This window comes from Piliocolobus tephrosceles, chromosome 3 (genome assembly GCF_002776525.5).
Source record: "Piliocolobus tephrosceles isolate RC106 chromosome 3, ASM277652v3, whole genome shotgun sequence".
Classification (NCBI taxonomy): Eukaryota; Metazoa; Chordata; class Mammalia; order Primates; family Cercopithecidae; genus Piliocolobus; species Piliocolobus tephrosceles.
The window spans coordinates 78847058-78861332 of record NC_045436.1 but is presented as its reverse complement, the minus strand read 5'-3'; positions in this window follow the sequence as shown (position 1 = coordinate 78861332).

The following is a 14275-nucleotide window of genomic DNA, read 5'->3' as shown; positions in this document are numbered from 1 at the left end:
TTGTGATCATGTGTATATATATTAATATATACACACATATACATACATAAAACACTATTATATAATTTGTGTTCCAATAAGCCACAAGCTACTTTTTAAAAATAAGTTGCTAAATAATTTTCTTTTTAACATCTGTTAATTTCTTTTCTCTCAGCCCCACTCTATCATTAACTGCAATCACATGTAAGGAAATACCAGAATCTATTTATGTGAATATTTTAAAAAGAATAAAAGCGTATCTACTCTCTCAAGTTTCTATCTCTATAAAATAACTGCGCTTTCATCTTTGATAATTTTTTTTCTTCAACTTTTAAGTTCTGGGATATGTGTGCAGGATGTGCAGGTTTGCTACATAGGTAAATGTGTGCCATGGTGGTTTCCTGCACATATCAACCCATCATTTAGGTATGAAGCCCAGCATCCATTAGCTATTCTTCCTGATGCTCTCCCTCCCCCTACCCCCCTCAACAAGCCCCAGTGTGTTGTTTCCCACCATGTGTCCAAGTATTCTCATTGTTCAGCTCCCACTCATAAATGAGAACACACAGTATTTGTTTTTCTGTTCCTGCATTAGTTTGCTGAAGATAAGGGCTTACAGCTCCATCCATGTCCCTGCAAAGGACATGACTTCATTCCTTTTCAGGGCTGCATAGTATTCCATAGTGTATATGTACCACATTTTCTTTATCCAGTCTATCATTGATGGGCATTTGGTTTGATTTGCTATTGTGAATGGTGCTGCAATGAATATACATGTGCATGTAGCTTTATAATAGAATATTTTACATTCCTTTGGAGATATACTTGGTAATGGGATTGCTGGGTCAATGGCATTTTTGCTTCTAGATCTTTGAGGAATCACCACCTTGTCTCCCACAATGGTTGAACTAATTTACATTCCTACCAACAGTGTAAAAGCATTCCTTTTTCTCTGCAACCTCACCAGCATCTGTTGTTCCTTCACTTTTTAATAATCAACATTCTGACTGGCATAAGATGGTATCTCATTGTGGTTTGGATTTGCATTTCTCTAATGATCAGTGATCTTTGATAATTCTTACAACACATAATGTTGAGCTTAATGATCTGTAATTGCCACTAATTAATGCTATTTTCAATAGTCAATTAAAAGTTACAAAAATTGATGTACTTGTAAAATAATGTAGTAAGTAAACATTTATAGTTATAAGATTTAACAGATAAAAAGATTTATATAAAAATAGCAAAATGGAAGGTTTCAAATTATTATACTCAACATGTTACAATAAACTGTTTAAAAGGACAAGATAGAACTTAAATGCCCATCAGTGATAGACTAGATTAAGAAAATGTGGTACATATACACCATGGGATACTATGCAGCCATCAAAAGGAATGAGATCATGTCCTTTGCAGGGACACGGATGGAGCTGGAAGTCATTAACCTCAGCAAATAACACAGGAACAGAAAACCAAACATCACACGTTCTCACTTATAAGTGGGAGCTGAACTATGAGAATACATGGACACATCGTGGGGAACAACACACGGTGGGGCCTGTCCGGGGACAGGAGGGAGAGCATCAGGAAGAATAGCTAATGGATGCTGGCCTTAATACCTAAGTGATGGGTTGATCCGTGCAGCAAACCATCATGGCACATGTTTACCTACGTAACAAACCTGCACATCCTGCGCACGTACCCCAGAACTTAAAAGTTGAAGGGAAAGAAAAGGATCGGATAGATAATAATTTAAATCACAGTAATAAAGACCAGCTTTCACCTTGGACCAGAACTTAAAATAAAAGTTGAAGAAAAAAAAACAGATAAGATACATAATAATTTAGATCAGAGTAATAAAGACTAGCTTTCACCTTGGGGTAATTTCTGAAACCTCAGTTTTCTTTAAAAATGATTTATCATGTATTGAATTCTGAGAGAAGATAAACATCTTGCTGAAATGATAGTAATTAATACTTCAAAGTAGAAACTTATATTCTTGCTTATTTAAGATTCTCTCTCATTAGAAATGGAAGCCAGATACTCTATCTATAAATGCTTTCTTTGTTGGCGTTGTGGGACTAAAATGTACTCCACACATTGTTGGCCTTTCTCATACAATTCCCTATATCAATTCTTTTCTCTCTCCTCACCCCTTTCCTCCTTTCCTTTACCTCAGTGAATCCTTCCTAGATTCCATTTCAGACTCAGCTCTTTTTCAGATCTTTGCAGCCACAAAGCTGTTCTCATTCCCTAATCTCCTTTGATGCTTAGTGTTTTCATCAAAATCCTATCACACACCGTTTCCATTGCTAGTTTTTCAAGTACATGTTTGTAAACTCCCTGAAGGCAGAACAATCTTTGAATCCATCCCTCTATCAGAGATGCTTGATAAATATATATTGCTTGATAACAAAAGTCTATCCTCATGTCTGAATACTTTATATTCACCCTTTTGAATGGAATATTTCCAAAACATTTTCTGTATTTCCTTTTTTTCTAAATAGATAATCCCAAATATAATCTTAACAACACAGAATAGTAATTATTGAAATGGGAGAGTTCCCTGATCCCCCTCTCAGGATGTGCAACAGGGGTGTGACTCGCCTGTTCAGTCACCATTGCTCAAACCCCTGACAAGAAGGGGAGCATGCAGACTGTAAGGTGCAGGAGTCAGGGCGAGTGCTTTGGGCTTCAGCCCTGCAGTAGTGTCTAGGGGTGGGTGCCTGCAGCCCCAGTGTTGTAAGGCTCTTTTAGCATTGCCGTCCACAGACAGCACAACTGTTAACCAGCTCAATGGACCCTCTGCCTTTTTGCAAGGGCAGAGGGCCAGTGTGACAGCTTTCTGTATCCCAAGCTCTTGCCCAGCATCCAGGAAGAATTAGGTTGCACACAGACTTGAAGGATGAATGCAGGGTTTTAATGAGTGGTAAAGGTGGCTCTCAGCAGGATGGACAGGGAGCTGAAAGTGGGGATGCAGTGGGAAGATTACCTTCCCCTGGAGTTTGGCCATCCAGAGGCCGAACTCCTCTCCCACCACCCCCAGCCTAACTCCTCTTGGCGTTCAGATGTTCCTCCTCTTCTCTCTTTCTCTGCCACTTCATTCTGCCATTCATCTGCTTGTCTCCTCATCTCATCTGCTCGTCTGCTTCTGGAGCCTAAAGTTCAGGGTTATACGGGTACCATATGGGGGGCATAGCAGGTCAAAAGGCAACTTTCAGGGCACAAAAACAGAAATGCTCATTCCCACTTAGGGCCGAGGGTCTCCAGGCTTGAGGGTGGGGCTTTTGCTGAGGAACTACCCTCTTCTATCCAGTATTTCCCTGTCTCTTGTCCATATTATGATCACTAATTTTTATGCTAAATTGTGATTCAGTAGTCTCAGTCTCTGTCTCCTCCCTTCCTCTCTCTTTCTCTGAGCAATCATTGCTGCAGTAAATGTCCCTGTCTCTATCAGTCTTCTAATTTTCATATCTAGTTTTGTAATTCAAAAAAAATTCTGATTATCCTTGGCAGAGCTGTTAGAATTATTCATAAAATCAATGAGGCTCAGCAAGGTGGCTTATATCTGTAATCCCAGCACTTTGGGAGGCTGAGGCAGGACAATGGCATAAGCTCAGGTGTTTGAGACCAGCCTGGGGAACATAGCAAGACTTTGTCTCTACTAAAAATAAAAGTAAAAATAAAAAATAGCTGAGCATGTCAGCATGTGCTTGTAGTCCTAGCCATTTGGGAGGCTGAGGTGGAAAGAGGATCCCTTGAGCCCAGATTGAGGCTGCCGTGAGCTGTGATTGCACCACTGCACTCCAGCCTGGGCGACAGAGCAAGACCCTGCCTTGGAAGCAAAAATAAAACTGAGAAATCCCAGAGTGAGATGTATGGTATTTAAGGCTTCACCTCCATCATTCTTTCAGCAACAGAGGGTTTTTTTCTCCTCCATGCACCCAGTTGAAATTCCTAGTAATTTACAGTATAATTTTTGTTTTGTTTTATTTGTTGTTGTTATTGTTTAAGACAGAGTCTCTGTCACCCAGGCTGGAGGGCAGTGGCACGATCTCTGCTCACTGCAATCTCCACCTCCCAGGCTCAAGTGATTCTCCTGCCTCAGGTTCCCAAGTAGCTGGAATTACAGGCCATGTGCCACCACCCCCAGCGAATTTTGGTATTTTTAGTAAAGATGGGTTTTTGCCATGTTTCCCAGGTTGGTCTCGAACTCCTGGTCTCAGGTGATCTGCCCACCTCAGCCTCCCAAAATGCTGGGAGTACAGGCATGAGCCACTGCACCTGGCCTATAGTATAATTTTTCAAAATGCACACCACATGCCTAAGTTGCTCAAATATATCTCTTTCAAAATGAAGAATGAATGCTGAATCTCTACATGATACTCTAGAGAAAACAAAAATTACACATCAGTGATGCCATTGGCAATAGGTAGAAAACTTCCAATTAAGAACTACGCTTCAAAGGCATTTTTAAAAGTCTGTAAACTACTGACAGTTGTCCACTTTTCCTGGGTATTCTCATATTCATTATTCATTTAAAGAATATTGCTTTTTGAAAGAGTAGGGGCAACACAAATTAAAATATTTCAAAGGTGTCAAGCCAGTGAAACAAAACTGGAATGGAACTTGACCCTTCCAAAGGAAAAAACAAAAAGCGGTATTTTAAAGGTTTGATGGATGATCTACCTTCCCTTGTTCTAAACATTTCATCAGAATTACCGCTCCCCCTAACCCAATCTTCTCGACCAAACATTGGAAATCTGTCCAAGGCACATAAGCCATGGACCTTCAGTATGTCAAAGATTATTAAATTTTCTGGAAAAAAATTATATTGTTCAGTATAATAATATACATGAGTCTATGTAAAAAAACTTATTTTTTGGTCTGAAATTATTACAAATATTTAAGAACACCAGTTAATAGGGTGCACAAGAGTTGAATTTAGAAGGCAATACAATCATAGTATATTACTCTGAGAAGAAAAAATAATGAAGTTTTAATACGTATTTATAATGCCGTCAAACACTGCTTTTCAAATGCTACTATAGTGCCCTCTGGTGTTTTTTTTTTTTTATGTTTTTCCATCTGCTAAACCCTATTTTCTTTGAGAAAAAGAATTTGCAGAGATGATAATAGCATCTTTCACTTATATCATAGTTAATATTTTAAGTATTTTCATATGTATTATTTCATCTGATGAGCTTCTTGAGGGCAGGACTATTTTCATATTCTTTGAGAGGCTTGCAGAGAGCAGGCCTCCAGCAATGCACCTCGTGAAGCAGGCAAGAACTTTACTGAATGAATCTTGTATTACAGGGAAAACAGGCACTATTTTTCTTACTGGTTTATGAGAATCATGGCACCTGCAAGCTGAACATTGTCTTAAGGATGAATGGGAACAGTAGAAAAGTGTCTTTGTTCTTAGGGGATACTTGCTGAAGAAGATAAGGGTGAATTTCATGAGTTTTGAAACTTCCTTTCAAATGTTTCATCAAAAAATGTGTGTGTGTGTGTGTGTGTGAGAGAGAGAGAGAGAGAGAGAGAAAGTAAGTGTGTGGCAAAAAATATTGGTACACTTAGGTGAAGGACATGGAAATGTTTATTGTTCTATTTTTCAAATTTTGAAATCTTGAACCTTTTCAAAGTAAAAAGTTGGGTGAAGAAACATGGATGGTTTCCAACTCCAAATTCAATAAAGAAATCACTTTTTAAAACATGTCTGGTAGGTCAGCCGACCTTGGGCTTAACATATACACAGGCCAATTTCTTCCTTATGGCTAAAGCTAAGCTCTGCCTTCCTAGTTCTGCTCTCTGGAGTATCACAGCATACGTCCAGTCCCCCGGAGAGCTAAAGACTATTGGTATGCCTCTCCCCTACTCTTCCCACTACCACCAAGTCCTCTTTATTCCTAATTAAATGGCTCTAAGTATAACTTAAACTCAATGTTCTATATACAGTCTGAATAACATCTTTACTTGGAAAAATACGCCAGTAAATGCAGTCTCTATGTATTCTCTTGCCAGCCATCTCCTATTGTTGACAAATACTGAGTTTTATAAAATTCCTAAATATATCCACTCTAAAAATGCTATTAAACCTGACTGCTCTTATTCTAGAAACTTTATTTTTTTAATTTTTTTCTTTCATATCTCTTACACACTATTATTCTATAATTTTAAACCCAAGGATAGGCCAGGCACGGTGGCTCACGCCTGTAATCCTAGCACTTTGGGAGGTTGAGGGGGGCAGATCACGAGGTCAGGAGATCGAGACCATCCTGGTTAACACGGTGAAACCCCATCTCTACTAAAAATACAAAAAAAATTAGCCGGGCATGGGGGCAGGCCCCTGTAGTCCCAGCTGCTTGGGAGGCTGAGGCAGGAGAATGGCAAGAACCGGGGAGGCGGGGGCAGGAGAATGGCGAGAACCCGGGAGGCAGAGCTTGCAGTGAACCAAGATCACAGCCCTGCACTCCAGAGTGGGCGACACAGTGAGACTCCGTCTCAAAAAAAAAAAAAAAACAAGGATATACCATTTATCTTCCCTGAAGTTTCAAGGTCTTTTGAAAGAAATTGTAGGTAAACAAGGTACTTAATAATATAGAAGAAAAACAATACCATCCTATGATTTGGTATTAAATAACTTTTTATCACTTTCTCCATTTCTGCCAATAAAATTATCTTCTATAGGCCTGCTTATAATACAGCTAATAAAATTTCAGAAGCTGACCTTAAAAATGAAAGTCTTTATAATTCTTTATAATTAACCAAAGAAGTCTGAGAAGATATCCCTTTTCCTTGAAGCTATGAAAAGAGAAACATAATTCTGCATCATAAAGTATTTCAAAAAATCTGATTTGATAAGGTATTAAATTAAGAATGTTCCAAAAAATATCCACTTGTTATCCTCAGCAATATGGAGCTGTGTGAATATTCATAATTGTTACTAGAACCTCTTCTGTTCCTTGCTAAAAAGAAATCCATTCTCTGTAATATAAATGTTATTTGAACCAAAATGTCTTATAAGACTCCAAAGTGTTACAAAGTGTTGCCTTGTCCTGTGAAAATAACCTCCAAAAGGAATCTGTAATTCTGATTGTCTTACTGACGAGGTTTTGACCTGGGAAAAATGTCGTAAGAATACATCTCTGTATTTCTAAGCAGTATTTTCGTTTTTCTGCTAAAAGAAAACTCTTAGCATTTTCCTTTCCCTCTACATGTATAACAGAATAATTTAAAGCTTATGCCTTAATTTTTTAAATCTCAGAGTCTCAGTCTATGTTTAATTTATATTAATAACTTCATGGATGATGGTAGAAGCATGACAGAGCCAGAAAACAATTCTATATCCAGAGTAAGTGTTGGTCCCAGTGAGAACAAATTTCTGCCTCCTCCATGATCAAAGCGATCAAATGTAACCAACCTGTCCCATAGAAACTATCTAGTCCCCTTGAGTTACTATACCATACTGGGGACCCAGGGTTGGTGGTGCTACTTCTCAATCTGGAATTCAGCAGTGGCAGAGTCAGAACAACCTTGATAAGAAAATATCTATGACGTTGGGCCCATGCTTATATCCATGGCCACTACATTTACAAGCCCATGGAGCAAGCACTTGGATACCCTTCTGAACAACATCCCCAAGGTGGATCATCTTGTTCACCTAATTATTGACAATGTCCTTCAAAATCAGACCTTTTGGTGAGAAGCACATGGAAAATAATTTTCCTTACTCAGTGACCATTACGAAAGGTCCATCACACCTCTACTCCAGATTTCCTTGTTACCAATCTTACAATCATATTCTTTCAAAGTCCCTGATCATCTGACCAAATCATTAATTACTACCCATAAGCCAATGTAGGTCTTTACCTCAGTCGATTTCATTCCTGTCCAAGAGGGTTCACAGAAATATAATACTTGAAGTTCTATAATGCAGCAAGATTTTTCCAAGTCTGCCACTACCAACTACCAGGATATTGTGCAGAGCATTTCTAAACCAAGCTGTAATTCTCTTCCTGCTCTTTGAACATTTTTGGTGTTGTACATTCTATGGGTTTTGACAAATACATAGTAACATGTATCCACCATTATAAGTATACAAAATAGTGTCACTGTCCTAAAAATTTTCTGTGCTCTAACTATTCATCCCTCCCTCCCCTCAAAACCAAGAAAACCACTGATCTTTTTACTGTCTTCCTAGTTTTGCCTTTTCCAAAATGTCATATTGTTGGAATCTTACACTATGTATAGCCTTTTCAGATTGGCTTCTTTCACTTAAAAATACGCATGTAAAATTCCTCTATGTCTTTTCATGGCATGATAGCTTATTTCTTTATAGTGCTTAGTAATATGTCATTGTCTGAATGTACCACAGTTTATCCACTCACCTACTAAAGGACATCCAAGTTTTGGCAATTAAGAATAAAGCTGCTATAAACATCAGTGTGCACGTTATTGTGTGGAAGTAAGTTCACAGCTCATTTGGGTAAATACTAGGGAGCACAACTGCTAAATCATATGATTAGTACGGTTAATTTTGTAAGAAAGTGCCAAACTATCTTTAAAAGTGGCTGTACCATTTCTGCATTCCTATCAGCAATGAATGAGAGTTCCTCATGCTCCACATCAACAGTATTTGCTAGTGTCGGTGTTCGGAATTTTGGCCATTCTAATGTAGTAACATTTCATCATTGTTTTAATTTACAATTAACTAACGACATATGATGATGAACACCTTTTCATATGCTTATTTACAATCTGTACATTTTCTTTGGTACGAAGTCTGTTCACGTCTTTTGCCCATTTTTAAATCAGGTTGTTAGTTTTATTATTGTTGAATTTAAAGAGTTCTTTGTGTTTTTTGGACAACAGTCTTTCATCAAATAAATATTCTGTGAATATTTTCTATCAGTCTGTGGCTTGTCTTTTCTCATGACACTGTCTTTCATAAAATATTTTAATAAAGTCCAGCTTATCAATTATTTCTTTCATAGATGCCTTTCATGTTGTAATTTAAAAGTCATCACCATACCCAAGGTCATCATCTAGGTTTTCTCCTATGTTATCTTTTATGAATTTTATAAGTTTACAATTTACATGTAGGTCTGTGATCCATCTTGACTTAATTTTTGTGAAGGGTATAATGTCTGTGTCCAGATTGTTTTTTCCATGTGAATGTCCAATTGCTCCATCATCATTTATTGAAAAGACTATCTTTTCTCCATTGTATCGTCTCTGCCCCTTGGTCCAAGATCAACCAACTATATTTATGTGGGTATATTTGTGGGTTCTCTCTTCTGTTCCTTTGTCTTTCATTAATAATACACTGTCTTGACCACTGCAGCTTTACAGTAAGACTTGAAGTCAGGTACTATCAGTCCTCCAACTTTGTTCTCCTTTTTCAATATTCAGTTGACCAATCTGGGTCTTTTGCTTCTCCACATAAACTTTGAAATCAGTTTCTCAATATCCACAAAATAATTTGCTGGGATTTTTTTTTAATTGGGATTTAGTTAAATCTATAGAGCAAGTGGGAATAAATGACAATTTGACAATGTTGATTCAGAATATCCATGTACATGAGACATTTCTCCATTTATTTAATTTTTTTAATCAGAGTTTTATAATTTTACCTCATAGATCTTCTACACATTTTGTTAGATTTCTATCTAAGCATTTCATTTCTGGGGATGCTAATGTAAATGGTATTGGGTTTTTAATTTCAGATTCCACTTGTTTCCTATATGCTGGCATATAGGAAAATGACTGAAATGTGTGTATTAAACTTGTATCCTGCAACCCTGCTATAATCACTTATTAGTTCCAGGAGACTTCTGTCAATTTTTTCAGATTTTGTAAATAGATAAATGTTATCTGTAAGCAAAGACTGTTTTATTTCCTCCTTTCTAATCGATATACATTTTATTTCCTCTCCTTGTGTTATTCCATTAGGTAGGATTTTCAGCAAGATGTTGAAAAGGAATGGTGAGACGGGACACCTTTTTCTTGTTCCTAGTCTTAGCACGAAATCTTCTAGTTTCTCACCATTAAGTATGATGTTAGCTGCATGCTTTTTGTAGATGTTCTTCATCACATTGAGACAGTTTCCTTCTAACACTCATTCGCTGAAAGTTTTCATCATGAATAGGTGTTGAATTCTGTGAAATGTTTTTTACTCCACCTATTGCTATGTGATTTTCTTCTTCTTTAGCCCATTGATGTGATGGATTACATTAATTTATTTTTCTAATGCTGAACCAGCCTTGTATACCTGGGATAAATTCCACATGGTTGTAGCATGTAATTATTCTTATACATTGTTGGATTCAATTTGCTAATACTTTGTTGGGGATATTTGTTCATAAGGGATATTGGTCTGTAGTTTTCTTTTCTTCTAATGTCTGTGGCTTTGGTATTACAGTAATGCTGGCCTCGTAAAATGAGTTAGGAAGCATTCTCTCTGCTTCTATCTTCTGAAAAAGATTGTAGAAAATTGGTATAATTCCTTCCTTAAATGTTTGGAACAATTCATCAGTGAACCCATGTGGGCTTTGGGCTTTCTGTTTTGGAAGGAACACTTGTTTGGTGTTTAAGTTTTCTGGATCTGTGGTTTGTTTCCTGACGTTAATTTGGGGAAATTCTCAGTCATAGTTGCTTTGAATATTGCTTCTGCTCTTTTTGTTTTCTTCTCTTTCTGGTACTCCCATACAGGTATATGATATCCTGTTCCATTTATTCGTTTCTTCTCTTTGCTTTCTTGTTTTGACAGTTTCTATTAACATACCCTAATGCTCAAAGATTCTTTCCTTAGTCACATTCAGTCTACCAATGAGCCCATCAAATGCATTTTTCATTTGTTACAGTATTTTTTCTGCCATTTATTTTCAGTTCTTTCTTAGAATTTCCATCTCTCTGCTTACATTATCCATCTGTTCTTGCATGTTGTCTACTTTTCCCATTAAAGCCCTTAGCATACTGTAAAAAATAAAGTAGAGGTTCCTCTTCAAAGACTTTCCTCCCCATCTAATTCGGAATACATAGTAACTTCTCTTAGAAGCAAAATTTATTCAAAGACCTGTGCTCCTAAATATTTGCCCTGGCATGCTGATATTTGCCCTGGCATGTCCAAGCAAGGACTGGTCATAGCCTGTTCCTCTTCCCTTATTTAAAAGTGTTTTTACCTTTCTCAGTATTCCACAAATTACCTCCTCCTTCCTTTGTTCTCTTCTACCTTTGCCTCTTTTAAAAAGTTCTAAGTTGCTAGCCAGTCAGGACAAATACAGAATGTGAGGTCCCATTCTAGCCAGTGGAAACCGGACACAGCAGTAGGGTGGACGCATCAGGTTATAAATGACCCTGTCTCCTCTGTTTGGTGTATTCTCATGGCAAAACTGCTGGCGAGTGTACCCTTTCTGCAGAAGTAAAAATGGCCTGACTAAATTAAATTTATGTTCAAGTACTATTTCTTTACGGTACCAGGGAACAAGCATTTCAAACAATAGTAATCATAGTTGTTTTAAATTCATGGTGTCATAATACCAACATCCCTGTCATCCTCTGGGTTTGGTTCCGCTGCTTCCTCTGTCCATTCAAACTATGTTGCCTTTTAATGTGCCTTGTAATTTTTTATTGAAAGGCAGATAGAATATACTGGGTCAAAGGAATTGCAGTAAACAGCCCTTTAGTAATGTAGTGGTAAGATATACGGGAAGAGGAAGTGTCCTATAGTTCTACCATTTTATCTCATTTTTTTAGTGAACCTGTGTCCCTAGGCTGTAAACTTCAGTTCTCAGTTTGTTTTTCCACCCCCTTAGGTGGTACAGAATCTCTAGAGGGAGCTGGAGTTGGGTATTTCCTTTCCCCCAGGTCAGTTAACCACTTGTAAAAATCCCAATACACTAGGCTCTAGTAAAATAGTTTCTTTTGGTGGCAAGTCTTGTTAAGAATAAAATGTTCTAAATGAGCTCACTTGGACTCGGGAAGGGGAACATCACACAATGGGGCCTATCATGGGGAGGGGGGAGGGGGGAGGGATTGCATTGGGGAGTTATACGTGATATAAATGATGAATTGATGGGTGCTGATGAGTTGATGGGTGCAGCACACCAACATGGCACATATATACATATGTAACAAACCTGCACGTTATGCACATGTACCCTAGAACTTAAAGTATAATTAAAAAAAAAATAAAATAAAATAAAAAAAGAAAAATAAATAAAAATAAAGAATAAAATGTTCTAGAATTTTTCAAAATAGTTCCTTTTACACTCCTCATGCAGGAAGCAATTGGGGATTTTTCTCTGATCTTCTCTGAGAATTCATGGAGGTAAAGCTCACAAAAGCGTGAAAGCCCCCCAGAATCTTTAACTCTCAAACTAATCCATAAGGAGCCTCTGGCAATTCACCAATTAGAGCTCAGACTTTCCTACTCCAGTAACGGTTCCTGCAAAGGTGCGTTTCTATGGTAAGTTGTGATTCTTTGAATCCACCCATCTGTGTGTCTAATTTTGGGGAAGCTGTTTTCCCTGTGACCCCACTTCTCCTGCAGTTCTAAGAAGAGCTGTTAATTTCTCATTTTGTTTAGCTTTTTAGTTCTTGTTAGGATGGAGTGATGACTTCTAAATTATTTACATGTCAGACCAGAAACCTGAAGTCTTGTCTATTATTGTTAAACAAGGTACTACAAAAATGCAAGTGTCTCTTTCCAGAAAATAAACAATATATCTGCAATAGAGAAAAGAAAACTAACTCTCTGCCAAAACTCTTTTTTTTCCCACTAGAAACTGCTTGCTGCATTCCAAGCAGAAGTATTGGCATACACAAAGGCCTGGAATCAAGAAAAAGCATAGTCCTTTTAAGGAACTACGAATGTTCCTTAAAGGTTGGTGTGAAATTTGGCAGAAGAGCAGGAAATAAGGATAGAGACATATACAGAATGAAGTAATTCAGGGCCTGACTGGACTAAAGACTTTGGATTTTATCCATTTGTTCTCCCTTGAATATTTTTAAATGGAAGAATGGTATTTGTTTATAGCCTACCTCATTCAAAAATTATTGAAGGAAAATAGGAAATGGCATTGATTGATGTTACGTTTTGGAAAGATCACTAACAGGGCTTTCCTTTTTAAGTATCAGATTCAAGGGCCTGGCATCAAAGAAATCAGATGGGAGGATCTTTCAGTAATCCTGTAAGAAATTATGAAAGCCTGAACTAATGCAGCAACAGTGGGGAAGAGAGGGGCACAAGACCAGAGAGATATTTAGGGTTTGGTGACAAACTGAATGCAGGTACTGAGGGAGAGGGAGAAGTTATGACTCTCATGTTTCTGGCTGGGGCAAGTACATGAAGAGTGTCAACACACAGACGGAAGAGTCCCTTTAAGGAGAAAATATTAATATGAGTTTTAGGAGTTGCATTCTATTGTGAGATATCCTCATGGAGACAGAAATCCAGTCCAAGTCTGGAGTTTAGGGGAGCCATCCTGGTTGGAGATAATAATCTGGTAGTCATCTTTCCATAAATAGAAGTTAAAAGCCATAGTGTGAGTGAGAGAGTGGAGTGAAGGGACGGAAAGGCTTTGGACATAATCTTACCATATGCACCCAGGAAAAGAGCCATGAAAAGGACTGAAAAACAGAGAAGAGCAGTGTGTCTGATAGAGCTATTTTAACAAAATCCAGCGTTTACAACAGAGTTTAAGAGTAAACCGGCAGGCCAGGTGCAGTGGCTCATGCCTGTAATACCAGCACTTTGGGAGGCTGAAGTGGGCGAATCACTTGAGGTCAGAAGTTCGAGATCAGCCTGGCCAACATGGTGAGACCACCCCCCCTGCCCCCACTCCCCATTTCTACTAAAAATACAAAATTGAGCAAGCGTGGTGGCGTGTGCCTGTAATCCCAGCTACTCAGGTGGCTGAGGCACGAGAATCGCTTGAACCTAGGAGGCGGAGGTTGCAGTGACCCGAGATCGCACCACTGCACTTCCGCCTGGGCGACAGAGCGAGACTCTGTCTCAAACAAAGAGTAAACCGGCAAATACTCCATTCTCTCTCTCTACACTCTGGCCCACTCTTAACACATCAAACTGTCCAGGATCAGGAGACGTTTTGTTCCGCTCATCTCCTTCTTCCAACTCTGCCCACGTTCTACTGTCTCCCCAAAATCCTACCTACCCTTCAGGAACTGCTGGAATGGGAGCTTGGGAAGTTTTCAGCAAACGCCTCTCTCCTCCTTTGTGGCCCCTTTATTCCCACTGTTCTGTGTCCTCTCCCTATGGCGAGTCCCTTGA